Source organism: Danio rerio, chromosome 11 (genome assembly GCF_052040795.2).
Source record: "Danio rerio strain M-AB ecotype USA chromosome 11, GRCz13ab, whole genome shotgun sequence".
Taxonomy (NCBI): domain Eukaryota; kingdom Metazoa; phylum Chordata; class Actinopteri; order Cypriniformes; family Danionidae; genus Danio; species Danio rerio.
In genome coordinates, this window is record NC_141031.1 from 26,085,001 (window position 1) to 26,110,882 (window position 25,882).

The window sequence follows — 25,882 nt, forward strand, 5'->3', positions numbered from 1 at the left end:
AGCACAACACCTGCACACGTCATCTATGTAATCACAAAAAAACAACCCTAACGTTATACCAGACACTGTAAAAAGCTCATTCCCAGACACTAGACTTCTCTGACCGGTTATTCGAGTGTCATCGATTGACAAAATGTTGTGGGACTACTATACAGGAGTAAGTACTATGCATAATAGATATTGAAATTTTAGTGGTTTTTTTTTTTGTGTGTGTGTGTTTTTTTTTAAAGCATGACGGTAAAACACAAACGCCGTTATGAATATTAAAACATATGCGTGTTTGTTGTTAAAAGGGGAAGAGCTAAGAGGTTGAACTGAGATTGGGCCTAGTTCAATGGAGTCCAAAACAACATAACTGAACTCCAAAGATTTACTGAAGATATGTTTACTCAATGCACTAAAAACATATATATATACATATATATATATACATATATATATATACATATATATATATATATATATATATATATATATATATATATATATATATATATATATATATATATATATATATATATATATTCTCTACAGATTGCAAAGTTAGAAAAAAATAATTTCTGGTTAGACACAGTTATCACAAATTCACTTTTCTATATTTTACACTGATACAATAACAGTATCACTTTCAAAAAAACTGCAATTTTCAAATGTTTGTAATTTCAGGCTACAAAAAAGACATTTTCTATCCATTTTCTAATAATCTTCAGTCTAAACTAAAATAACAAAAATAATTTTTGGATCATTTTAAGACAATCACTCAGCAAATAGTGGGTGATTCTAGTATTTATTACAACCGTTTGGTGGTAACAAAAGCACTGGAATCTCCGCGAATATTTGCTTCACAGACATAAGAAATATATCCTCATAAAACTTGAAATCTGTGCTTTTAAATGAACCGACTATACTTAAAAACAATTTGTAATCTGTATGAAACGAACACAAGGTACAGTCAGCCCTGCCAAACAAACATCACATGACAGCAACTACTCAAACGTGTAAATAAAGAACACTGTAACTTCTGAAGGAGATTCGCCATCAAGACCAAGTTGTGGATTACTTCAGAAGACCAGTGGGATCTGACAATCATTTTTGCAGAGGATGATCATGTGTAGAACAGCCATAAATAAGGTTGGTGTTATGATCTTGTTCGTTTCGAGTGCGCATACGCATTAGCTCGAACAACCTGAAAATATGCTGATTTTGTTTGATCAGGATGTTTAAAGGTGAAACCTATGGGACGATGGTTGTTTAATTTTATTGGCGATTCCTAATATGTACTATAATTGTAAGTTTGGCCAACAATTTTGGAGAATTTGATGTTTCCCCATTTGGACAGAATGTCCGGGCATACTGCACGAGAGGCCTTTCAAAGATGGCCATCGTGTGAAATGACTTGCCTTAAAAAGACTTTGTTGGTAGTTAAATACAAATGTAATTAAAGACCCAGTTCTTATTTATTTAGATACTTTCAGTTTCGAAACTTTATCCATAAGCAGTTTTCTAATTTTCCCATTGTGCCAAATAAAAGTACTTGATGATATACTCAACCATCATACCTCTTCAAAAGGGGTTATTTCTAAAATCTTTCCTATTGTTAACACAAAACAATCAATCTCAACACATGTACTGAGGGCTTTTTGGGAGGAGGAACTGAATTTAACAATTGAAGAAAATATCTGGGATCTTCTTCTTGCAAGAATACATTCATAATCAATAAACGGGCATACTCTCATTCAATTCAAGGTTTTGCACAGAATACACTCTAGAACTAAACTGAATGAAGTTTTCCCTGATCTTGACCCAACTTGTCTTTGGTGTAAAACCTAACCAGCCACACTGTTACATACTTTCTGGTCTACTTTGAAACCGTCTGATTTTTAGGGTAAAGTCTTCAGGTGTGTTTCCGCTGTTTTTTCATTACCAATAGACTCAAACCCCTTAACAGCACCGTTTGGAATCCTGCCAGAATATGTTGAATTAAATTCATTAAAGGCTGATAGTGTAGCCTTTGCAACCTTACTGGCTAGACGACTTATTCTTATGAATTGGAAGTCAGCAGCTCCCCCTTCTTATCGGCAATGGGTTTTTGATTTTCTTACATGCTCTTCAAATGGAAAAGATTTGGTCCGAAATCAAACAAAACACAGAACAGTTCCAGATAGTCTGGAGCCCTTTTCTAAAAAAAATAAGGAGACACCTATATCTTAATTGGCTTTATTCCAATCTTTTCTTTGTATTTTTTATTTATTTATTATTTATTATTCTATTATTCTAATTTTATTATTCTATTTAATATACTTATTTAGTGTATGACTCCATTTCCAGATAATTTTTTGTTTGGTGAATTGTATCAGTGCATATATCTATATGCAGCAATATTATGTACATTTTAACGTCTGACCTATGAACCTAATAAAAAAAAAATTTAATTAAAAAATCTTCCATTGTGTTTCAAAGAATAAGTAAAATCATTTTGTATTGGGATGACATGAAAGAGAGTAAATGATAACAGAACTGAGATTTTTGGCTAAACGATCCCTTTAAGTGCATGACCATTGTGACCTGCTGTTTCCTCAGAAACATGACAACAGTGGCAGGGGGTCTGTTTCTCCGCCCACAAACACAACTGTAGGAAACTCTGACACCCTACACCAGAAGAGTGGCACCAGAACAAAGACAGAAGGGGAAACAAAATGGCATCTGTCTGACAGATAATTTTGAACCAATGTTTTTATTTTAACTACATAAATAAAGCAAACAAAAGGTGATTTCCAGATAAACAAATGAGAAAGAAGCATTTAGGCCTTCCATCAGCCAATCATCCAGGCAGTCGCTTGTTTAACTTCTGAGATGAACATGTGCATATGGAGATCCGGGTAAACATCGATGACTCGCACATTGCATGGTTTAAAAACCAAGTGTGATATGGTGCAGGTTTACACCAATTTGCTTTCACTTTCAGTATGCATTTTAACACAATGAAAGTGAAAATGCAGCTTAAAGTGACAACCACAATCAATAAGACTTAAGATTGTAAGTTGCTATTTTGTTGATCCAATCAAGTAGATGACACTAAATACAGGTGTAAATGTAATCAAAAAGATTTTAAGCTTGTGCAATTTCGACCACTTCCTGTGCCTTACACACATTAAATCTGACTGCTTATGGATTAGAAACCAAGATGCTTGCATGTGTTCAAAAGACCACCTACTGACCTCATTCTGAAACATCAGCTACTGAAAATGTGAGTTTGGTCTGAAGGAAAAAAATGTTTGTCCTGATTCAAAGAAAATATTATCAGATTCTACAAATATATGGTCATAATACGGTAATAATAAAAATATATATTATATAAAATCTATCCATAAAAAAAAGAAGAAAACACAAAATAAATACTTACAATCTATTTTAGTATTTGACACAACATTACATTTATAAAATATAGCATTCTTACATTATTTACAGCTCTTTGGTGAAACAGATTTGTGAATGTTCTATGTCATGTTACAGACTAGAGAGTAGGCATGAGACGATGACTGTTTTTAAGGTATACCACGGTTTGGAAAAGTCAAGGTTTTAAAACAGCCAAAATTTTCTGTTATACTGTTCCTATGGTATTTGTAAGATTTTTTTCTACATGTTTTTACTTGAGTTTTTTAGAAAAACAGTATCTTCAGCAGAAAATATATCCAAAGATGCCATTTTAAAATGTAAAGAAATCTGTGTTTTTGAAACGAATGAAGACAGCAGAAGTCAGTAATTCACTTGAATTATTTAGCCTGACATGTTTACTCTTTTAAAATATTCTAAATGTTTCTCAAAATAAAAAATATTGTGTTAAAAAGGGAAAAAAAGTTTTAATGCTTTAACATTTACTCATTTGTAACTGTAAAATATCCACTGACAAATTGAGTACATTATAGTTGCTTTTTTGAGTCCAAGTCGATTCTGCAAGATTGTTTCGCAACATCAGATAAAAATCCCTCAATTCACCTGCCCATAGGCACTCTCTAATCAGAAAGTAGTCGAAAATAAACAACAAAATAGACGGATTAAACTTCCTTCTCTAAATGTCATCCGATCGACCGAAACCCATTTTAATAAGAGGTGTAAACAAGGCCTCAGATTAACCATGCCTGCCTGGCTGGGACGTGGTGTTAGAGTCAGCTCTGGGCCATTGAAGGATGTAAACAACCTCATGTGACGCTTCTGAAAAACCAGATGTGTTTGTAAACAGCATTCTCAGGCACCAGCAGATGGACCGCACATCTCCTTCAAGACATTCCCAGGACCATCGGCCTCCCGTGGGCTTCCTATGCAGGGTCTCATGACTGAGCTTTGGCCGGAGGGGTGCAGTAAGACTGGAGGGGTGGCAAGGAGGGTGGATCTGCATTGTTTCACAGGGACCCCAGGCCAGCCAAATACAGGCCCCCGGAATCAATCCCCTGCTGGGATATAATCCCATTCAATCAGGGGTGGCTCCCAGATTGGCTGAACAAAGGACAGGGAGGAGTGAGGGCAGCGGCGTCACGTTAGGCAGGGCCGACTCAGACACGTTCACACGGCTCGGGAAGCCAAAGACAAAGAGACCGCTGTCATCTCTGTCCCCCATGTACACCCCTCCCCCAAAACACCCACCCAACAACAAATATCACACGGCTCCCTCCATGCCCAGGGTGTTCGCTTATGCTGGCTCCAGCTGATCGAGGCATGTGCGCCGTATGCTGAGGTCTTCCATCATCAATACGCCACTCTTCCTGTGGCTTTCCCACCCTAATATTGCCTTAAAGACTTTCAAGTCGACTCTACTTTGGATCTGACAGACAGATGGTGGCAAGTTTGGCCAAGGAGGTAACACAGCCTCTGTGGTATCTGCTGGGAAATTCAGCGATGGCATTTGACAAATAGAAAACAAACTTTCAATGAAGTAGAACTAACTGTTAACATCTGACCTCCAATTTGGAGAAATGGAAACGGGTTGATGAAAAGGCCAAACTCTCAAGCCTCAAAGCTCACTGGAAAGCGATTCAACCAAACACATGGCACATGGTCTGACTGACCTGTTGTGAAGAAGACATCTGGGATATATATAAAATTTAAAAAAAATTTAGGACAACAGTATCTCCACCAGAAAAGATATCCAAAGATGCCGTTTTAAACGGTAAAGAATCTGTGATTTTGAAACCAATGAAAACAGCAGAGGTCAATGATTCATTTGAATTAAGTAGCCTCACATGTTTACTGTCCCAACATATTCTAAATGTTTCTCAACATAAACTGTATTATGTTCAATATAGTTTTAGTTTTTACCCAGACATTTAAAAGAATATATTTTAGAACGGTAATCCTAATACCATGAAACCATGATATTTTTATCCAAGGTTATCACACCGTCAGAATCTTATACCGGCCCACGCCTAGCCAGAATACATTTTCAAATATGTATCAATGATTATGGCTGATGTGACGATTTAAAATCGTTCAGTTAAGTCAATATTTAAGTTAAATATGTTAAGAGATTACTTACAGCTGCGCACATTCTGTTGTTCAGTTTGTTTTCATAGATCACAACCTTTGAGTGGGAAGTGGCGTACACACATTTTTAACCCATTATATGCAACATTTATAAATAAGACCCCTGGACTTTAAAGTTCAGACACCACAATTCTACCTGGTTATACGTAGTTTGAACAGATGATTATAAAACATTGATAACTGTTTTTTTTTCCAACCCCGTCTGACAGGTCGTAGGTGTGTAGGTGGTTCTTGAGAAACAACATGTGCATATTTTGCACACTCAAAGACCTAATTCCAGAAAGCTTAAATGAAGAATCCAAATTAAAATAAAAGTCTGTGATTATGTAGAAATAATAGAAATATTTTGTTAAAATACAACAAAGCTTGCAATCCTGTTGATATGATTCATCCAAAAAGTCATCATGAAGTGTAAACACACACAGAGTGAGAGCCTGTCTTTATAATACGACTTTACTAAAATGGCAGCGTATATAAAATAAATGTTAATGATAAAATTATGCTTTGAATTAAAGTTGAGGTTTTTCATCTGATTTAGCTTTTCTATTTACTATATTACTTTATTTACTCTCTCTATATATAGATAGATAGATAGATAGATAGATAGATAGATAGATAGATAGATAGATAGATAGATAGATAGATAGATAAATAAATAAACTACAAAATATATGCAATATCACTGCATAGCAACAGACTCCATCATGCTGTAATCTATTTTTTAAAGCACCCACAGCCAATAGTTTGCAAACAACTTAATGTTTAAAACAATACTTAATTCCAGTACTGATATCGAAAGATTAAGTAAACGAAATAAAACAGCAATCTTACCAAACTAAAATGTTCCTCTGTTCACACTTTATCCGTGTATGGCTGAGAGTCTCCAACTAACGTTAACGTTACATTTCTTTTAAAATTTGTTCTCAGAAGCCCAAACTTGTGAAGTCTATATCAAGATAAGCTTATCTAAAAACCAAAACTGCCGATAAAACACTGAGGGATGGCAGCGGTCAAACGCCTCTAAAAGCTCCAGACAGCTGTTAAATGTTAGATATTTAGAGCAGCACTCGAGTGTTTGGTTCTCAGCTCTGGTGAAGCTCAATCCAACACAAAGATTTGAACAAAATTTACAGCCACTGCGCAAAAACAGCTGGTCGTATCTAAACAAGAAGCGTTTGTATGAGCGCTCAGTGAGTGATAGTGAAGGAAAGAACACATCACATACCGTGTGCACGGCCTCTCCAGCGCCTGTGTCATAATAGTGCTGCTCGCCGATTATCAGCTTCTAGATCGTTGTTTTGTGATAGATCGCGATCGGGCGCTCGTTTCCGGTGTCCGGTGGCAAAAGATCGTGCATTGATCAGGACCAAATCACAAACGCGTCTCTGTTAATCCACACGAGACGCATGATCTTTCCTCCTTCTCTCGCTGTGTGTCTGACCGGGTTGTTTGATTGGCGACTTGCACGGTGGATTTCGGCTTCAAAGCGCACAGCGCCCAGTTCTCATTGGAGAATGTGTGAAGTCAGGAGATTGATATTGAGACGAGCAACAGCGGACTCTAGAGGAGGATGTTGGTAACTGCGTCCCATCGTGCCTGACATCATGCACTGCAGTGGAAACGTAGCAACTTTTGTTTCTGAAGATCTGTCTCACCTTTTTTGGAATTGTGAATAAACAAAAAGTTTTTGGAGAAATGTATTAGATATATTTAGTGGTATAATTCCTGATGTTATGTTAAAATATGAAAATGTTATTTTTGGAAATAACCATCAAAATGAACATCAAGATGCTTTTTATTTATTTTATTTGTTATATTTTTGACCAAATATTTTATACACAAGTGTACATTTTGTAAGCGTAAACCTTTCTTTTAGATTTTTCTTGGAGATCTAAACCTTTATATGTCTTTGATTTCTAAATGTACTAATAAAAAAAGCTGTAAAACTGTGAATCTGTTTATAAGATACATTTCTGTTTTGATCCCTGGCATGTAATATTATAATGTAATGTAAAAGTTAAAAACTTTTGTTTCTGATAAAACCAAAAAAGCTGAAAAAAATTATAAATTACTATTTGTATATATAATATAAACATGTTAATTTCATTTTGGTCATATGAGAAACAATAATTAATCATTGTTTTATTATTTTATATAGGCTAATGTTGTAATGTTTTTGACACATTGACTACCATATGTAGTAAATTGATGGTTAATATTTGTAAGGATTGTGCGATATATCTAAAATGTCAAAGTAAAAAAAAAAAAAACAGAGCAGATGATATAAACATCTAAAAACTGTATCTTAACAAATACCCCTAGAAAAGGTCAAAACGCTGTCAGCCAACTGGTCAGCAAAATAACTTGACACAGACCAGCCAAACTCTACTTCGCCAAAAGTAAACATCCACAACATTTAGAACACTTAAAAACTTTAACCAAACAACAAAACGTACTAATGTTGTATACTAAATGCTGAAAAAGAGAATGCATTAGCAGAACACTGCACCTAAATAGACAAACCCTGACTAAATGCAGCCCAAGTTGAGGAAAATCCCTTGTGAAAATTACAAAGCTATTTCTACAAAGGAAATATTGTAGGAAATCCATGTTTTGCTACACTAACTATTTTTTTTAAGCTTTCTACACAAACTGAATGTGACACCACAACGTTCTAAAAAGTTTATCGTTTGTGTGCATGCGTGTGTGTATGTGTGGGCTCATAGGACTATAGCATAAGCCCAGTGGGCTGCCAGCACAAGGCATGGAGAGACTACTCACTAGCAAAATTGTTGTCCCCATAGTGCTGGCCCCCACATGGGCAGCCCTGAGGAAGCCCTAACTATGCTCACACGGTAATTCTGCTTGTTGACAGCAGGTGTTTATCATCAATTTTCAGAAACACTCAGTTAATCACTTAATTATCTCATTAACTTCATCAATGCGTCTGTGTTTTTAAATCTGTTTCTATCATTGAAAAAAAAAACATTAATTGAGGGTGCAAAGCCAATGCTAATACAATGAAGCTTTGCTTTCTGGGGTTCAGCCTCAACCACACAACGATGTTTAAAATAGGCCAGATTTTAGTTGTATGACAATTTTGTAAGTGTGAAAAGAATGACACAGCATTAACTGTAGCAAGAAAAGTGTATTCAAAAACAACTCAACAAACCAATAATCTAAATCTGTTAAAAGCATATACAATTCAATGCGCCTTACCCTAAAAGCAATCCAAAAATCAAGATATGCTCTAAAAGTTTGAAAGTGATAGTGTATACACTTCAAAACAATACATAAACTTGCAAGATTTTTCTGGTACAGATAAAGGAATCTCCACAATCTGCATACTGTTCTTAAAGATATACAAACACTAACATGTTTGGAGAAAATAAATGGACTGACAGCGTGGTAAAACAAGTCTCTCGTGTAACAGTGTCACTCATATACAAGTCTTTCAAGCACAAAAAACAGGGAAGGGACCATTTTAGATCTTCAAACTTTAAAGTGGATCCTGCCCATCCCGGGCCAGTTTAGGTCTACACTGAAAAAATATTAATTTGATTTGCTGATTTTTTTAAGGTAAGTGGTTGCAAATAATTTTCATGGGCTAAATGAAACAAACAAATTAAATAGCAATGTTCATCTTTGAGTGGATAGCGCTGTCGCCTCGCAGCAAGAAGGTCGCTGGTTTGAGTCCCAGTTAGATCAGTTGGCATTTCTATGTGAAGTTTGCATGTTCTCCCCGTGTTCGCGTGGGTTTCCACTGGGTGCTCCAGTTTCCCCCAGAGTCCAAAGACATGTGCTATAGGTGAATTGAATAAACTAAACTTGTCCGTAGTGTATGTGTGTGAATGAGTGTGTATGGATGTTTCCCAGTACTGGGTTGCAGCTGGAAGAGACTCACCTGTGTAGAACATGCTGGATAAGTTGGCGGTTCATTCCTTTGTGGAGACTGCCAATGAATAAATGGACTAAGCCAAAGGAAAATAAATACATAAATAATTTTTCTTTTTTTTTTACATAAAAGCGGTGTTGTCGCGCGCCTACTGAAGGGGGATATGGGCGGAGGGGGGTGTCGCGGGGGCACTTTTGATCATTTTGGAAGGGCACTTTCTATCCAAGACTAAAAAGGGTATGTGCACTGCACAGGTTGAGCCCTATGTGTGCATGTGCCTGAGCTCACAGCCTGCTGTGGGCCTAAATGTAGGCTGTTCACTAGTGTGGGCTGCTCATATACTGTACAGAGCCCAGCTGTGGGCCATAGGCTAGCCTGCACTGGACATGTTTAGATTTGGTGTGGGCTTGCTGTAGCCCACCGTAGTGCATGCAAAGAGCCAGCATGGGCCCTGAATGACCGTGTTATCTATGTGTGTGTGTGAGTGTGTGTGTTGTTTTATAGGCTGCATTAATTAGGGCAACATGAGTCGGGAACACTTCCCAAATGCCATTATAATTTGAATGGCATCGATGCTTATGTTAGTGTGTTTTTTATAATGCCGAGGTCTCCATAATACTAGACCAGGCCGTATCACAAGCAGATGCTGTGCCAGTCATGGAGGAGTGGAGAGCATGAGACTAGTTCCTGAAAGACCCCAGTGACAGACAAGTCTCCGCATTGATCCTGTGGGCCAGTATGAACACCCGCCTGTGACCTACAATACCTGCAGCTTCTCCATAATAGATTTCCAGCATTCTCCAGTCCCGGCGACTGCAGCTCTGCACAGGAAGCTTTGCAAGAGGAGAAATGGTCATGGCCAACTAAGCCTGGTTTCTTTTCTGGACTTTACTAGAATTATGTTAAACTGCTTTGACACAATCTAGATAGTAAAAAGCGCTATATAAATAAACATTACATTTACAACATGAATTCTCAGTTTTTTTCCTTCGCTTTTGTCATTTGGTGAAGTTTTGTTCCTTGTCATAATCCCCACTGGCTTTCTTAGTTTTGGGACTTGTGGAGCTGCGCATCTATGGATTTCCTCTTCGGTGTTTAGACTTTCAGCAGTGAAAATTAAACCACAGTGAACTGAACTAAACTGAACTGAAACTTTCAAAACTGGACTGAAACTCTGTAATTATACTATACTGTTCTATGTTAAGATGCTATGACACCATCTACATTGTAAAAGAGATATAGAAATAAAGATAAATTGAATTGCGTGTGTATGTTGCCTCTCTTATGAAAATCCTTAATGGATTCATAATTGTAAAAAAGTGAGCCAAATACAAATGATAAAAATCACTTGTGTGTTGTTAAGTTTTCTCAAATGAAACTGTGGCGCCATCTTTTGGTAAGTTCCCTTTATCAACTCCTGAAATTATTATTAATATTATATGTCAGTTTTACCTCAAGTGTTACTAAAATGACTAGAAGTTATGTTATTTAGACAACTCTAAAATAATCTAAAAAAAAAATTGGATTAAAAACTAAAATAAAATGATTTGCCTAAAAATATAAGTTTAAGATTTAAAATTATTAAAACTCAAACGTAAATAAAAGCAGAAATATTTATAAATCTAATTCTAATAACAAAAATAACCAAAACATATACTATGATTAAAATGAAGTTCAACATTTTCAGATAATATAGTAAATTATATTGGTGTTAGCAACACTTAATGAAGTAATATGTTACTAAATATTTTACTACAACTATTTTATATTTTAAGCCAAAACTGTGTGTTGCAATAAAACTATCATCATAATTCATAATGCCATCATGAGACTTGAACAGTCCAAAATCGGTCCCGATTCCCGAGGGCCGGTGTCCTGCTGAGTTTAGCTCTAACTTGCTTTAACACACCTGCCAAGAAGTTTCTAGTACATCAAGAGCTTGATTAGCTGGTTCAGGTGTGTTCGATTAGGGTTGAAGCTTTTCAGGACATCGGCCTTCCAGGACTGAGTAAGGAAACCCCTGCTTTAGAAGAATATGGGAAGACTGTGGTAACTGCCTACATAATCGTTGTCATCATAGTCCATTTAATAAGACCACTAAGTAACCGGTCCAGAACCTTGTTGCCATGTACTATTTTTATTTATTTAGGCAAAGTGTGCGTAGCGGCTGCAGGTATCCTGTAATGCTTTTTGTGTCCACTAGAGGCAGTGTTGATGCACACATAAAAGTACACGTGTTCAGTGCATCAACAGGGAACAGCACACAAGTTTGACCTGCATTGTGTGACCTTGGCACAAAACATGGTAAATCACTGAGCAGTTTACTTTGTATTCCAAAAACATCACAGTGAAGTTTGTCAGCGCCTGGCAAATCTGTTTATAATGTGGGAAGGCAGCGCAAGCCTTTGTCTTCAAGGTTTAGTATGCAGGATTGACTTTCGCAAACTGAGGAGCCTAAAACAAACTGGCTGAATACAAGATTAGATTTCCAGCTTTCAGTATATCAGTCCATGGGTAAACTTTAACTCACTGGAGACATTCCTTCTGCTAAGTTTGAATCATATTGGTGTCTCAGATGTATTTTCAAAGGTCCACCAAAGCAGGGCCTAAAATAAATCAAAAGTTTGTTTTAAATTATATTATATAATAAATCAGATTTAAGCAGCTCATAATTACAGGGTTTCAGTGTCTCTGAGTTGTTTGCTTTGCTGTATATAATCCACATGAACTTCCTATTTGAAAAATCTCAAACTCAAGTCAGCAATGTCCATTTGAACAGGCAACACATAATAAACATCGTAAAATCATCAAGTTTGTAATAAGAATGGTTTATAAATAGGAGAACCTAATTTAAAGTGAGAAGTAAAAGCTCTGTGGTTTTTAAAGTTTTGAAAAAAATACTATTGTGAGGTAAAGTAATGATTATAAATTGAATTATGTATGAAACAAAATATTAATTATGAAATATATTGCATTTAGGTAAAGTGGGTCTTTAATAAACAGAGAAATTATATTTTTGCTATATTTATTTATTTTATATTTATTTTCTTTTTAGCTTGACTGTCATAAACTGCTTTTTATAATCATCTTTGTAGCTCAAAGTGTTTGTATAAATATCCATAAGCAGATTATCCCTGTATTGTCATACTGTTTTTATTAAATTGTGTCTGTAGCCTACTTTTCTTCTACTTGTAATACTCTTCAATGGAGATATGCGTTCAAGGGGTTGTGTTGTGTGGCTCTGTTCATGTATAGTGCTACATGTGCTGCTGAACTGGGCCAGTGTCACTATATTGCAATAGATGATGTAAAGCTCCCTATTAAAGAGCACTTTGTGTTTGGAACAGAAGGCCATTGATGAAGAATTAGTGTGTTTCAGCATATCATGATAAAGATATTGTTTTGAATAGTCCTGAGTCTAATGTCCCTCATAGGTTGGATATTTATTTATTTAAAATAAGATTAAAGTACATTATTTAAAAGTAAAGGCTGCATTTATTTGATAAAAAAAACTGTAATTTTGTGAAAAATGATTAGAGTCTTGGATATACAGCTGAAGTCAGAATTATTAGCCCCCTGAATTATTAGCCCCCTGCTTATTTTTTCCCAATTTTTGTTTTAAGGAGATTAGATTTTTTCAACACATTTCATAACATAATAGTTTTATATCTCATTTAATAATGCTTCTCTAATACTATTTTACTAGATATTTTTCCAGACACTTCTATACACCTAAAGTGACATTTAAATGTTTAACTTGGTTAATTAGGTTAACTAGGCAGGTTAGGATATTTAGGCAAGTTATTGTATAACAATGGTTTGTTCTTTAGACTATTGAAAAAAAATCTATAGTTTAAGGGGCTAATACTTTTGTTTCTGAAATGGCTTTTAAAAAATTAAAAACTGCTTTTATTCTAGCTGAAGTAAAACAAATAAGACCTTCAGACATACTGTGAAAATGTCCTCGCTCTGTTAAACTTTATCTAGGAAATATTTTAATTTAAAGGGGGGCTAACAATTCTTACTTCAACTGTCTACTGCCTTATTTATTTATTTTTTTTAGTAAATGATATGTTAGTGTTGCAAACAGTTGAAGCAATATTTTTGTAAAAATATCTTTTGTATTTTTTGGTGAATTGAAAACTCAGGAATGATAGGTAATAGAATTCTTGTCCATGTTAATATGCAGTTGAAGTCAAAATTATTTACCCACCTGTGATTTCTTTCTTTCTTTCTTTCTTTCTTTCTTTCTTTCTTTCTTTCTTTCTTTCTTTCTTTTTCACAGTGTGTCCTAAATTTTTATTTCTGGAAATAGTCTTTCCCTCTTTCAAAGTATTTTCTCTTTGCTTCACTTCTGCTTGAACAAAATCTTTTTAAAATTTTTTTTAAAACAGTTTTAAGGACAATATTATTAACCCCCTTAAGCAATTTTTTTTGTCTGTCCATAGAAAGGGCGTCATGGTGGCACAGTGGGTAGCATGATCGCTTCACAGCAAAGAAGGTCGCTGGTTCGAACCCTCCCTGAGTCAGCTGGCATTTCTGTGTGAAGTTTGCATATTCTCCCCTTGTTCGTGTGGGTTACCTCCGGGTGCTCCACAGTCCAATGACATGTGGTATAGGTGAATTGAATAAGCTAAATTGGCCGTAGTGTATGAGTGTGAATGCAAGAGTGTGTGTTTCACAGTGTTGGGTTGCAGCTGGAAGGGCATCCGCTGTTTAAAACATATACTGGATAAGTTGGCAGTTTATTCCGCTGTGGCGACCCCAGATTAATAAAAGAACTATAAGCTGAAAAAAATGAATGAATGAATGTCTACAGAAAAAAGAGTTAAGCCTTTAAATCGCACTTTAAGTCAAATATATAATAGTAAAATATTTACTGTCATCATACCAAAGATAAAAGAAATCAGTTATTAGAGATGAGTTGTTAAAACTAATATGTTTAGAAATGTGTTAATATACAGAGGGGCAAATAATTCAGGAGAGTTAATAATTCTGACTTCAACTGTATATAATGCATCACTAATAAATAAAAGTATATTATTATTAATTATTGTTTGTTTGAAGAAATGCAGCAGTGCAACCTTTTGTTTTAGTAGTAATCAGAGCAATCATTTAATTTGTGTAACCAGTAATCAGCACCAGATTACACATTTATGTTTACATGCACTGCACACGTAAGACTTTAAGTCCAATTTGTAGCTATAATCCTGTCAAAAATATTCCAATAATAATAAAGCAGCCCATAATCCCTTTGCCTGTATCAACATAGTGTGTATGTGACCCTGTATTATTTCATTAGCTATGATTTCTATTTCATGTAGTTTTTATAAAAAGTGTTTTATTTTATTTTAATCCACATGGTGTGTTTTTGCTCATACTATTACATTTAAAGTATTTTTTGTATTATTATTATTAGATGCATACATCACGTGGGGTTACTCTGACGCTTTTATTTGTATGACGTTATTGAAGTGCAGCACGAATGCAGACGATCGGAACACCTGTCCGGCTGGAGGAGTCGGGAGCGAGCTTCGGGAAGCGAGCGCGCGCTCTGCTGGAAGGGACGCACAGGCAGACAGAGCGGTGCGAAGAGAGGAAATTACCCGCCTTTACCGCATTACAGTGCTGCGTATGGGAGAGCATCACACCGCATCATATGTGGCCAAACCGGCAGCGACACAGGTAAGAAGAGCGATGTGATCACAGCACTGTCAGGGTCAATGATTTGCAAGCAACTGTCCTCGTTCCAGAGCAGATGAAAGCAGGCTAGATCTGTGCTTCTGTAATTCGGCCGCTGCTGGTAATCCTCGCGCATCCCGCGTGTTCAGCCTCTCTGCGCATCCCTGAGTGATGCGGTCTTATTTCTGCTGCTCTGCGCAAATCATACCAACCACTGTCTGTTGAAGATCAGGGCAGATTCTCGCTGAATGATGGATAAACGTGAGCGCGGCTTCATCTGATGTGAACGTGCATGTTAAGATGATTAAAGCTGGGCGTTTTGAGGCTGTCAAGTTAGTTGTTTTTGAGGCCGAGTGTCGGGCACGGATGCCGGAGGGAGTGAAAGTGTCATCGGCCCGCGCAGGACGCCGCTTTTAGCTCAAGGATACTCGGAGAACAGGACGAACGTTTTGCTGCTTCATTACACGAGGGACATTGAGGTCACTTTTGTCGGTAAATATCGCATTGTAATGTAATTAACTTTTTACTTAGGGTGTTAGTTTGGCCTGTATGGAAGAACTTTTACAAATAGCCTGCAGGGCTCAGACAATCATGTCAGCAATGAATATTATAGATGTAGGCCCATATTTGTATTGAAAAGGGGGTTTAGGCTTAGGCTTTATGAACTTTGATGGCAGGGTAAAAAAGTTGTAGGCCTTTTATCTATCTATCTATCTATCTATCTATCTATCTATCTATCTATCTATCTATCTATCTATCTATCTATCTATCTATCTATCTATCTATCTATCTGTCTGTCTGTCTGTCTGTCTGTCTGTCTGTCTGTCTGTCTGTCTGTCTGTCTGTCTGTCTGTCTGTCTGTCTTCTCACATATCTGTCTGTCTGTCTGTCTGTCTGTCTGTATTCTCACATATCTGTCTTTCTGTCTGTCTGTCTTTCTATCTATTTATCTATCCGTCATGTCTGTCTGTTTGTCTGTCTGTCTGTCTGTCTGTCTGTCTGTTTGTCTCTATCTACATTTAAAATTACTTTTGCTTCTTGTTCAAACTGCATATTTAAATTGAAACAACACAATTGCTAATGTTTTTTGGGGGACAGCCTACTTTTTTATGTTCAATCCACTTAAATTTTTATAAACAATTACAGTTTTTCTCAGTCGCTTTTGTGCATTTCTCACAACACTATTTACATTTGCACAACAGTTAATGCAATTCTCTAAACCATTAGTCAGTTGAACTTGTAAACATCAGAGCCGTTTCTAATTCCTTCCAACAAATTGCATTTGCTTTTGGACATGCATCATAGTTTTCAAGGTACACCACTGTTTAGAGAAGTCAAGGTTTTAAAACCGCCAACATTTTCTGCTATACCTTTCCTAAGGATTATGTACGTTTAAAAAAAAAAGTTTTGTTTTCCTTTTTTTAGGATAACAGTATCTTCAGCTGAAAAGCATCCAAAGATGCTGTTTTAAATTGTAAAGACAACTGTGTGTTTGAAACTAATGAAAACAGCAGAAGTCAATGATTGACTTGAATTATTTAGCCTGACATGTTTACTGCACCAAAATATTTTCAATGTTTCTCAAAATAAAATATATTGTTTTCAAAGAGGAAAAAAAATACTTGTTTTTTACCCAGACATTTAAATAGAATATATTTTAGAGCAGTAGTTGCAATACTGTAATACTGTGAAACCATGATATTTTTATCCAAGGTTAACATACCGTCAGAATCTCATACCGGTCCATGTCTACTCAGAACCTCACTAAATGCAGTAATGTCTAACTTTACTGTAGTTTTCAAATGGCTGTGCAAATAGTATATAATGCTGTCTTGAGTATTTTAAGGAAGTGTCACTAAAATCTGACTTTTTTTTGCATTTTAACAAATGTACAGAGTGAACTGTCATCATGAAAACATGACAAAGTCATTTGACTATCTTATTCATAAACAATGGTGTCAGGACTTTTCATCTTGATGACACTGACACTTTCATTGACATCAATACTTGCTTTTGAGGAATGAGCGATCCATTTTGAGCAAGTGACATGCTTTTGCAGGTTACCAACTAGGTTTTGCAGTGTGTACTAATTGTTTTGAGAAATGCATTAACTGTTGTGCAAATGTAAGTAGTGTTTTGAGAAATGCACCAAAGCGACAGAAAAAAACTGTAAGTTAACTTATTGTTAACTTATTGAAGGAATTGTGTGGAAGTGGAACTCATATTTTTAAAGTCTATCCATCCATATCTGATGTGCATGCAGCATGTATTTTGGGACTCCTCTTGAATATTGGTGATTATGAATATGAACTATTCTGTTTGATCTATGATTCTACATATGAACTCTATATGTAAACAGCTGTAGGTCTGTTGGGAAAAGGTTTCCGTTTTTAATCTTTGACTGGAGCAGGGGGAAACTCGGAGCAGCTGAATTAGAACACTAGCCAAACTCTTTTTTCCCATCATGAATTAAAGATGCAAAGCTGCCCACATCAGATGATATCTGAGGCCATGTGACCTGGCCTGAGCCCATATTCTCAGTGAGCTGGACCACAGGCTGATGATCCTGAGATGCACATGTCATTGCCCAATTCAGCAGTCTCTATCATATTGTGTTTCAATCATTCATAGAGGCATTTCATTGAACTTAGAAGCTAGTGAAATATGATAACCTTTGGCAACCCGAGAAAGGTCTCTATATTCTGATTAGGAATAGCTAATGGGTAAATTAATGAGAACAGTGTCAGATTAAAGATTAGATTTGTCAGAGCTATGCATTTAAACCGATAACCAGGGTTATTTAGTGTCTCTGAGTAATTATTGTAGTTTTCATTAGTAGTGTTCATTTTTTTTATATAGTTTTGTTTTAATTGTGTTAAGCAAGTTTTGCCTTAATATGTATGAATACCTATAATAATATAATATTCATGTTATTTTTAGTTTTATTTTATTTTTTAAATTAAATTAAGAAAATTCTAAATATAGCTAAAGTATTCCTTAAAAGGTTTTTTCAGTTAATATTTTAACAATTCTAGTAATGATGGGAACATAATTGTACATATTTAAAAAAATTAAGTTGGATCAAATGATATACAAAATATACTGTCTGTAAGATAACTGTTTGTAGAGAAAAGTTCTGTTTTTTACTCTTTTTTTTTTAAATAGACAATTGAACTCCATTATTTGATGAAGTTGTAGTGACTTCATCACACCACTAGATGCCAATATTCATCTTGTTTTCTATTGCTCGCTTTGATTGTATTGCAGTGCAACCACCAGAAAATATTCATACATTCATGCATCATACATATGTTGACGTTCACCAAGATATTACAACCTATAAAGTTGATTTATTATATATTTTGTGTAGAAATTATCTTCCACGACAGATGACCACATGCTTTTACCTGCATGCCTCCTCTCACAGAGGTATTTTCTGCCATATGGCGAATTCTGAAGAAATCCTTACACTTGGCAACATGCTAGTTATGGCTCACCCCTGTAGATATTCCCACTGAGCCCACAATTAAAACAGCATTAGAGAAACCTGCGATTCTCCCCCAACACCTTCTGCCACATCAAACACAACTTTAAATGGGCAGAATCTTGCGTTTTTAGTCAAATTTATGTAAATAACCCTACCTTTGCTTTCAAGATGGATACACAAACAAGACTAATTAGGCTTTTGGGGAAGATTGATGGACTTGTACACTGTAAAAATGATGTAATAAATAATAAATGACAATGTTTTATGTTAATTTTACTTATTAACTAAGACTTCTAGCTCAAACTACTTATTAGCTGTAATAGTAATGTAGCAATTGGGTTTAGCTATTGGGTAAGATTAGTGAAGTAAAATAAGATACTTTATAAGTGTTAATAATGTGTCAATAATAGGCAGGTAATAAGCCAGTAGTAGATGGGTGTGAATTGTTACCTAAACTAAAATGTTACCAAAATAACAACCTCAAATTATTTACAGGATATGTGATGATTTACTTACAACACAAAATAAGATATTTTGAAAGATGTTGAAAACTGATATCCATTTGCTTGAATAGTATTTTCTTTTTCTTATCCTGAATGTCAATGGCAACCGGTTTCCAACATCAAATACAACTTTAAATGGGCAGAATCTTGTGTTTTTAGTCAAATTTAATCCTACCTTTGCTTTCAAGATATACAAACAAGACTAATTAGGCTTTTTTAGAAAGATTGATGGACTTACACTTTAAAATGATATAATCAATAATAAATGACAATTTTTGTTAATTTTACTTAATAAAATAGCTTAATCATGTTTCAACAACAACAAAACAAAAACACAAGATGTTTTAAGTAAGTTTAATGTGATGTAAGTAAACATTATGGCCATATTTTATCTTATTTGACTTTATTTTACAATTATCTAAGACTTTTAGCTCAGTAAACTACTTAATAGCTGTTTACTAATAGTAACAATTGGGTTTAGGTATTGGGTAGGATTAGGGAAGTAAAATAAGATCATACTTTATATGTGTTAATATAGAGTTAATAAGTCAATAATAGGCAGGTAATAAGCCAGTAGTACATGAGTGTGAATTGTTACTTAAACTAAAGTGTTACCAAAATTACAACCTCAAATTATTTACAGGATATGTGATGATAAACTTACAACACAAAAGATGATACTCTGAAATATATTGGAAACCGATATCCATTTACTTCAATAGTATTTATTCATTTATTCATTTTAATTTCGGCTTAGTCCCTTTATTAATCATGGGTCGCCACAGAGGAATGAACCGCCAACCTATTCTAACCTAGTGGATGCCTTTCCAGCTGCATCGAATCACTGGGAAATCAAAAGTATTATTAGCTATATTATTACTTATATATTAGTATTAGTTATCGGTTTCCAGCATTCTTTTAAATAGTTTTTGTGTCTAACAGACAAAAAATAAACTTATAAATGTTTGAAACCACTTCAGGCTGAGTAAATACATAGTATGTAAATGTAAATTTTTGGGTGAACTATCCCTTAAATGACTGCACTGAAATAAGGTCAAGAGATGACAAACAGTACAAATATATACAGCATTCCCATCATCCCCCTCCTCCACAGTTCAGATTCAGCCAGTCTCAGGTTTCCCACACTGCAACGGGATGCTCACCTTGTACTTCTCAGGGTTTTTGTTTCCAGAGGTGCTATTTTTAAACGTACAGCAGCAGCTTTCCTCCAGAGGGGAGGGTGAAAGGTGCGTCTGGAAGTGGAGTCTGGCTCGCTGCCCATTTGATCAGTTGCACACTGGAGGCTGAAAACCAAGATAGAGTCCTCAGTCTGGTCCTCAATCTCTGTTTCTTCTTCAGACAGCACCAGAAAATGAGGAAGACTGTTACAATGGGGTCATCTGAAACAGTTGGTTGTTTTAGGAGACACTCCAAGGCCTCAAGGCTTGAATGGAGCGCTAATGGAAGATTGTTATGGCCACTAAAGTGCTCTTCAACTGGATTCAGCTGAGTCAAGGCGCTTGAACGTTATGGATTTCAGCCTGGCCTAAAACAAGAAGGACAGATTACTAGCTGCATTTGCATTGATTTTTGCAGAGCGCTAGAGGAAAAACACTAGAGTAAGGGGGTGTGACAACAAATTATATTCCAATATGTTTGGAATATTTGGAATTTATATTTGTATTGAATAATAATAATTAAACTATTTTCATGTTTTGTGCTGACCCTTTACAGCAAGTCCCTGTCTTAATAACTGATTCATTTAATTCATTTTTCAAATGATTTGTTCATTCGAAAGCTTTGCCTTCAAACTTTATTTTGTCCAATTTTGTTTATACCTTGCTATGTTGGCATCTTTGAAAGCAACGATTGTGTAAATGGATGAATGGATCACTGAATTACTCACTCAAAATGATTCAGTGATTTTGATTTCATTCTAATGGGCTTCTTTGGGTGGTCGATGCTCACAAATATTGTAAAAATTGAATTTTGTTTTCTATTGATTATTCTAAATTGATTGATTGTATAGTTTTTATTTTACATTCCACATGCGATACAAAGCACAGACGTTCCGGCACAATGCCTTTCTTAGCCTGTGACACAATCCTCTCACTGCACCCTTTTGGCCTACAGTAAATAACATTCTGTCATTAGTTAGACGGCCACTTGATGATTAAAAAATCTCATTTTCATTTCAGTATACCATAATTGACCACACAAGAAACATATTCCTTTACCTTCAAAACATTATTTCACAGGAAAATAGCATATCAATTATCATCATTCACTTATTCACGTCTAAATCAATGCAATGAAATTCCGACAGTAAAAAACATAAAAAAAATACAGTTTCATTTCATCATTTGTATCATTACATCTTCAAAATCCATGATTCACAATATTATAACTAAACAACAAACTGTTAAAGAAACACAGAAAGGTGAAAGTGATTTTAATTTATAAATCCACAACATTTCTTTTTGTAATAATCTTTTTATTCAGATTACCTCCACTGTGTGATTCAAATATTTCATCGATTCATTCTAGTTGTTTAACGACATGTCCAAAATCTATAAAATGCCTTGCTACTGCTAAAGTCATATCTTTTGGTCGTATACTTGATTTATGTTCACTAATTCACAACTTTAACTGATGTGATGACTTCCCTAATGGCCCGTTTCCACTGACTGGTACAGTACAGTACGGTACAGGTTGGTACGGGTCACCTTATTCAGACTTGCGTTTCCACCACCAAAGGTACCCTTTTGGTGGGCGTGGTGTACGACAGAAAGTTTCAGTCTACGTCATTCTTTCTCGAATAAATGTCTACAGTAAAGCTGTACGGGTCGCGTACATATCATATGAGAAGCACTTTATGTATATTACTAACTTTTCTTTGAACATGATTTGATTATAACTGCAAATCACTGACAGTGTGAAATAGCCTAATGTAACCTCTGCAATTGTATAAAATAAACAAATAAATGCAACATATATAAACACATATAGACCCTTACAGTCTCCGAAATGTTACCAATTACAGAAAAACTACACACAGCAGACATTTAGTCCTTATTTAGGTTCAAAAACAAACACACAACATAGCCCACAATCATTGCAAACCTCTCATCTGTGTCTGTAATCTTCTCAACTGTGTCTGTAATCTTCACGATGATAAACATGGCAGTTTGTTTGTTATTCAGGTTGCTTAAACAATTTTGCTACTGTATTTTGTTGTGCTTCTTTGATTGTTTGCACACTTCACTCTTGCGTTTGTCCTTTTTTTCTGAAAAGATCAGATGTCGAAGACACTTCAGTAGTCACGCACACTTTATTATCATCAGCTCAAAAAGTTTGTTATATCAAATATAGACACGATCGCGAGCTCTCTGGTGAAAGCGAAAACCGTTTGCACTTTTAGATGGCCTCATAGAACAACAACAGGACACGGCAGATTTTGTTCTTCTTGGCTTTGTGTTTGTACGACAACAAGGTTTGTTTGAGCTTGGGTCATTCATGGCTCGTTGTTATATGCATATAGTATTGTGGTGTAATGTCTCGACTGTGTATTAAAACATGGCGGTTCCTTTATTTTCATTCCGGGTCGCTCCTCTGTAACCAATCAGCATTCAGCTGCGCTTGTAGCTCCACCTTTTGGTAACTTTTCTCGTGTTTGGTACCCTTTCGAAAGGGTGCCGAAAAAGTGGTACGGTACGGTATCGTACCACTCAGTGGAAATTAGCCATATGTATATCTCTTGGCACGGACAATTTAACATGTAGACCACATTACGATTAAAGCAGGTAATACAGGTTTTTATTTTTATATTTTTACTTGTTGCTGGATTCAAAAAATCTTTACACTTTACCAAATTTTAACATTGGGCACAATATCTGCACGGAAAACAACCTTGTATGAAAGTGGATTTCTAATTTATTACTACATCGGAGTAAATCATCATATCTGCTAAATTTTGGGATCTTTTAAAGCTAAATAATTAATGGTGTTGAAATGTGCTTTTTAAAGATTCATCGGAAGATAATATATGCCAGTATTTATGGATCGTTGATTTAATAAAATTGCAATGTTTATTATATGTTAATGAGCAATTTATTGAAAACTCTTTTAGTTACCATAAGATAATGTATCTGTTTGTATTTAAGAGATATATACATATAAGCCCGAAATTATTTAAGTTTTATTCAAAAAATATCTTGATTATAAAAAATATCTTTTAATAATTATTTTAAATCAGTATTGTGCAATATTTCGTTTCCAAATATTTTAAGTACTGCAGCTGGTAGGCAGGCTCATATTGATCCTTGCGTGTTCTGTAGTGCTGTCACTCATAATCGTCATGCACAGCAGAAATTCACAGTTAATATCATTACAGAGAACATGAAGTTACCCATGCATCTCGCTGCATGACTCACTCTTGTTTCCTTATTAAGCCCTTCCTGTCTGCTGCAATGACCGAATACATTATCATTGCTCAGTTGCTCAAAATCCAACAGTGAATGTGAGGCACCGGCAATGTTTGTGTTTGCCACACCTTCACGTTAAGTGTGGTTCAGATGTGCTGTTCTGTTTGATCTATAGTAAAGCTCACCTCTTTCTTTCCTACAATGACCTGTGACTTATGACTGGGGTTTTGATGTACAACTTCAAAGCATTTGCAGTGCATTGTACTGTATATATGCACCTTTATTCTTCTTGTTTCAAAGCGTTCAAGCATTATAGACACTTTAAGAACAGTCCTCCACTGGCCTTTTTCCTGTGCCTGTGTCTGTTCTGTTTCTCTCAGTGATTTTAACGGGACGCACATGGTGCCCTTCACCCGCAGGGGTCCCATTGGCTCTGTGAAGCCAGCAGCTCTGCACCTGCACAGGCTTCTAAAGCTGAGGGTCATTCGTATGCATCCGGGACAGAGTTTTCCCAAAGGAAAAGCTACTAATAGATTAAGCCCATGAATTAAGCATGGGAGTACAGAAAATACTGTCCATGACAATTACTGAGGACAGTGATGAGACTAATGATTGTGTATGTGTGTGTGTGGGAGAGAGAGATGTAATCAGAAAATGTTATACTCTGGTATACATTATATATACAATTTCTTACATTTCTAATATTTCCTCCAAAGTTACAATAGGGTCATAAATATTGACCATAAAAGTATTGAAAATATAAAAATATTGTCAAAAAATAACAAAAAGGTGTATGTTTTGTTCAAACATGTTTATATTAATATGTGTAGATCTTATTTTATGTATAATAGTAGCGTTTTGACTTCTTACGAGTTATAAAATCAATATTTGGTGGAATAATTCTGATTCACAAATCACAAATTGAATTAATGATTAATTGATAAATTCTTTAAAAATGCTATGATTTTATGACAATAAGATTTATTCAGAGGAAATGTTATCAGAACTTTATAGAATAAAACGAATTTGAACATTTTACATTTTTTAACTGAAACATTTATTGTTTAGTGTGCGTGTTTAGTAATAATTAATTGCTGTTATTAAGTTTGGATTCCCTCCAGTGTAACATATGTTGACATCAGGATTGATTCAGCTGACCTGTTTTTGCTTTTAATTAGTTGCAAGTCAGTGTTTGTGAATAGATTACACCACAAAGAATATGAGTAGTCTTGACAAAGTATACATCAGTATCAAGCTGCAACCCTCTAACACCAATTGTAGCTAGTTTATTTTTAATGGAAAGCTTATAAAAAATGTATTTGCTAAAGTTGTACAGAGTGGAGTACATACATTTATCATCAGAATAACAACACGCATACGAGTTCAGTGCTGTACATCACAGCTTATTTTGAAAGGTAAGGGTGAACTGAACAACATCCCATAGAGGACATTTACAATCCAGACTCATTCTGATTAAGTACCCCTGATTAAGTACCCCTATATACACTTTTGGAGAGAGCAAAATACGTCCCAGGAGCTACATTTTGTCTTGCAGTTTTTGTTTTCTCGAATCTACCAGAGGCCTCTGTGTATGCTTATTTTTTATAAAAAAAATTTCAGGGTTTTCACCTTTATTTCACACTAGAGAGTATAGACAGGAAAGTGTGGAGAGCAGAGAGGGGGGAAGAATCGGCATAGGATCTCGAGGCAGGAATAGGACTCAGGTCGCTGTGAACACTGGAGTGCCATGTGTCAACACACTAACACCTACACCATTTGACGCCGACTGTGTATGCTTTTTCAGATCTCAAATTTCTCTGGTAAGTGCCATTCGCTTCTGCTGTTCTCATGTAAATCCTCCAGAGGCCAATATCGACTGACCCACCGTCCGTCCCCTTTACCTAAACCTAACCAATATTGTTTTTAAAAGCACCGATTGAACCACCCACCCCCTTGCCTCAACCCAAGTGTTTTAAAAAGCAATCCAGAAAAAGAAAAGCCCCCTGATTTTTACCACATTTTCAGAATGTGGAGCTTCCTTTTTGGTGAGTCCACCAAAGGGCGCTTTGTACGTCATATGTTTAAGTCACCGTTTCTTTCAGAGACCTATTGTTTACATTGTTTACTATGTTACTTATCCACGAAAACTTAGTACTAACATATTAAAAAGCCACAGGGTTTTATAGCTTACGGTGTTATAAACAAAATGACACCATACACTGAATAAAAAGGGATTTTCACAGTTCTTGACAAAAGTGAGCTACAAACAAAAATTATGGCTTATTTACACTATGTGGTATGGTATGGTTCAGTACGTTTTTATGGCCGTTTCTGCCAAAAAGTGTTTTTTTAT

At 35.5% G+C, this 25,882-nt stretch overlaps 2 protein-coding genes across 17 annotated transcripts in view; one reads left to right on the forward strand and one right to left on the reverse strand.

The window, feature by feature from the left end:
- The window catches only part of pik3c2b (phosphatidylinositol-4-phosphate 3-kinase, catalytic subunit type 2 beta), an 80,417-nt gene extending 73,370 nt beyond the window's left edge, over nt 1-7,047 (reverse strand). Inside the window, exon 1 of one of the 2 annotated variants that reach the window (XM_087273522.1) lies at nt 6,764-7,047. The gene's annotated coding sequence lies outside the window, so the exon portion shown is untranslated. Of the gene's footprint in view, nt 1-6,369 lie in introns of both variants that reach the window. The other variant, XM_087273523.1, reaches the window with a different exon arrangement.
- A 7,922-nt stretch (nt 7,048-14,969) lies between these two features.
- Nucleotides 14,970-25,882, forward strand: part of nfasca (neurofascin homolog (chicken) a) — a 176,762-nt gene continuing 165,849 nt past the window's right edge. For all 15 annotated transcript variants that reach the window (XM_087271692.1, XM_087271699.1, XM_087271700.1 and 12 more), the window contains exon 1: nt 14,970-15,118. The gene's annotated coding sequence lies outside the window, so the exon portion shown is untranslated. The remainder of the gene's footprint in view (nt 15,119-25,882) is intronic.